Consider the following 4,334-nt stretch of genomic DNA (forward strand, 5'->3'; position numbering starts at 1 on the left):
GATAGACAGATAGATAGATAGATAGATAGATAGATAGATAGAAAGATAGTCACGTCAGAATAATAGTAGACTTACTTGCAAAAAAGGACGTGTGCGTTCAATAATGTAATAATACAAGGAATATATATACATGTATACACACATATATGTACATACTTACATCTACATGTGTATATATATGCATATCAGGGTACAGGACGTTAGAACAATAAACTACAGACAACGGAACGAACACATAGGAAAACGGAAAGCCACTTGGAATATCCCTTCATCAGCTGTCTCTATTCTATCTAGACGTTTCGAAGATAAGACAGAACGTACTCTAGAATAGTCTCTTCCTGATATATGTGTGTGTACACACGCACACGCTCACACACACACGTATACACAGTATATTTAAAAGTCTTTTTGATAAATTATTTGATACAGTTTTACCAAGTATAAAGAAGATTTCTTTAAAAATGTATGTTTTTTAAAAGTTGTAAATTCTTTATCAGAACGTCACTAACCATCTATCTATCTATCTATCTATCTATCTATCTATCTATCTATCTATCTATCTATCTATCTGTCTGTCTGTCTGTCTGTCTGTCTGTCTGTCTGTCTGTCTGTCTGTCTGTCTGTCTGTCTGTCTATCTATCTATCTATCTATCTATCTATCTATCTAATTAGCTAGGTATTTAACAGATGCATTTATAGATCTAAAGCCGTCTGTCTGCTAATGTCTGAGAACGCAGAGAAAGCTATCCACGGTCGTGTTTTCCCAGTGTTGAGAAATCCACGTATAAAAAGAGAGAAAATTCGACAACAATTATCTATGTCTCAGTTCCTGTGATGGCACCAAAGTAACAACCATTTAATTATTGCCTATCTCTAACAATTCGACATTTATATATCCATAATCTTCTTTTATAGCGAGCATATGTCACCGGTTGCTGACATAATGCTAGAAACTTCTGAAATGCCAGCATTTATTTACGTTTTTTTATTTACTTCTTCTCAAAAGACGTGGTTTTAGTGTCCAACGAGAATGTTAGATACATACGCAGCGGACATTTGCTGTGTTCATTGAGTGACACGTGACCTTGTGTAACGAATTCGTTGGAATTTTTGTGATCATTGTTATTATATGTTTTCTTTTTTTAGCTCCAGGCCAGTCATGATCAAGCAGGCCTATGATTAAAGGAATTTACGCCACAACTACCCTTTCATACTGTAACTCTTCGTACATTGTGCGATGTTTGATTAAAAATATGACGTATGATTCGAGGAAAAATTGTGTGTTATTTATTACAGGTTGAATTACAAAATAGAAACTTAAGTGGTTTTATGTTCTTTTGTGTTTTTCCTTTTCTTATTTCATTCGTTCCAATTCCTAATGTCTTTCATGAAAATACGAATTTCACATTATCCTGACTTTGGCTACCTACATTTTCCTATCCAGATTTTCAAACGTGACCTTATGAATTGTACTTAATTATCCAGGCTCAGTCAACACAGAAACCAGCCTGTATTTGTAATTTGAACTCGCGAACTCCCAATCATTATTAGTTGTTTGCTCTCGAATCCCATTCGACGTCCTGAGACACGCACCCTTTGTGCTCCCCTTCACACTTCTCCGATCATGTTGAAGACGTGTTACAGTCATACTGGCGTTGGATGAAGACTGCGATATACTTTTCGAAAGGAACCCTCTGCATAAAATCCGAAGGCGTCCCTTGTTAACCCACGTGACCGACTAAGCAGTGTGATTATTCTTTCGAACACTTGGTTATTCTTTCAAATTCTTTGATCCTCTTCCTTACCCTTTGTTATTCTTTCGAACCTTAGGTTACTTTAAGTGTAATGACGGTTGATTCTAGTAGGAATTTATGAAAGAAGTGCCTGAGAACTCTACCACAAGAGTCTCTTTGGAATAGTGGGCGAATAAGATGGAGGAATGCTTGTGGTATTCTTGGGTATGAAGCAATCTCAGTTCTAGATTGAAACTCTTTTATTGCCTGACATTTAAAATTAAAAAAAAACCCCCAAAAACGGAAGCTAAGACGCATGGAATTCTTAATATCCCATTTACTCTCTTTTAAGTTTACAGTGCTTTTGGACTTTGGTGGCAAATTATTATTTGACTGATAATGGTAAGTTTATGATGGTACTTACAGTAAAAATGCATTTTGTAATATGTTCAACAAATAAACATCAAACTTTATCTCGAAGAATTTATATAAATCTAAAACTACTTAAACAATATTCAAAGAAGAACGTTAACTTCGTTCGCTCTCGCAAACTTTTCCATAGCCGAATGTATTCTTATGAAATGCTTTTAACCAAATTCTTTGTAACTGACGAAAGCCTGAAGACGAAATAAAAAACAACAACAACGACAGAAACAATAACAATACATAAATAAATAAATAACGATAGAACGAATAAAAGCAATTACAAAATACATTAAAAAAAAAAATTAGGAAATATGAAATGAAATGGAAGTAAGGAATTGTTTCAAGATTTCTTGAAACATTTCTGATGTTAGTCGAAGGGGAAAATATGATAAAAAAACAAAACACCAAAGAACAAAGCAAAACAAAAAAAAAATGATCGATGAAACTCTAAAAACTAGAAGCAAGTAAACAAGCAAATAATAATAATAATAATAATAATAATAATAATAATAATAATAATAATAATAATAATAATAATAATAATAATGATAATAATAATAATAATAATAATAATGATAATAATAATAATAATAATAATGTAATAAATAATAACAAAAAAAACTCTTCAAGTGAATTAGAAACATTGAAATATTGTGTGATAAAGAGCAACAGTTGGTTGATTGACAAGATATGACAAACGTAGAATAGGAACGGCAACAACAGAAAGAGGAGGAGGAAGATCAGGAAGTGGAGGAAGAGGAGGGGTGAGAGGAAGAGGGGCAAAAAGAGGGAGAAAACGAGGGAGGGGAACAGGGGGAGTGGACAATGGCAATAATATCGACAATATTACTTGAAATGGTATCAACAAAAAACGAAAACAAAAACAATATTAACCACACTACCTTCGGAACAACAACAACAACAACAGCAAAAGAGTAATATTGACGCTAACATCTTTAGTAATATATATAATAAAACAATAACAACAACGACAATTACAATAACAACAATAACAACTGATATATTCAATAAAATCATGTCCAATAATGACAATAAAACAATAACAACAACAACAACAACAACACGAGCAACAGCTAAAATAATAGTTTCAGTAAAGTAGCACAATGTGCCCGAACAACATTAACAACAACAATATCAACTAAACTGGTACTCCGTCGGTTACGACGGCAAAAGTTCTAGTTTGAGCAAGAGGCTTTATTTCACGTTGCTCCAGCTGGGAAAAATGAGTAGTACTTGTAATTCAAAGGGCCAGCCTTGTTACGTTCTGTATCACGCTGAGTCTTCTTCAGAGCTATATTACGGGTACGTCTGTCTGTGGAGTATTCAGCCACGTAAACGTTAATTTCACGAGCAGACTCTCACGTTGATCGGATCAACTGGAACTCCTCGTCGTCGTAACTGACGAAGTGCTGGAATAGACCAACTAGTGAGATTTTACAGCAGTCAATGAAGCTACGAGGTGGGGGCCATATGGTTAATCAGCATACTAGAAATCACAGCTAAATCTCTTAGCAATCGCACACAGTTAACCATCTACCATTCGCGAGTAAAAATGGTTTGGTAAGATGTATTATGCTTTCATTAATATGAGTCGGCGAGCTGGCAGAAACATTAACATTGCCTTTCATCCTTTCGGGATCAAGTACCAGTTGCGTACGAGTTCGATCTAATCGACTGCCCCGCCTCCCCAGTTATGATAAGAAGCCATGAAAGCCACTGTCTGGTACTGCATCGGTATTATTATCATTATTATTATTATTTTTATTATTATTATTATTATTATCCGGGCGAAACTCTTAGCAGTATTTCGTCTGTCTTTACGTTCCGAGTTCAAATTCCGCCGAGGTCGACTTTGCCTTTCATCCTTTCGGGGTCGATAAATTAAGTACCACTGGCCACTGTCTGTATATGATCTTTAGAGACCAATCTTATTTATACTTCTCATATCGCCCATCTCAAGTGACGAAGTCGTTGTCACTCTATTTTACACTCAATCCCTTTCTAGTTTTCAAATCGTTGGCTCTAAATTGACAAAAAACAGTAAATAACTGTCCTCGAGATCGTTTCTGTTTTTTTTTTACAGGACCATTACTGGACGTAGTGGAGTACTGCTGATGTAGTTCTGGCGTTTCTCTGGGCAAACTTTTGGACTTC

Source organism: Octopus bimaculoides, chromosome 9 (assembly GCF_001194135.2).
Source record: "Octopus bimaculoides isolate UCB-OBI-ISO-001 chromosome 9, ASM119413v2, whole genome shotgun sequence".
Lineage (NCBI taxonomy): Eukaryota > Metazoa > Mollusca > Cephalopoda > Octopoda > Octopodidae > Octopus > Octopus bimaculoides.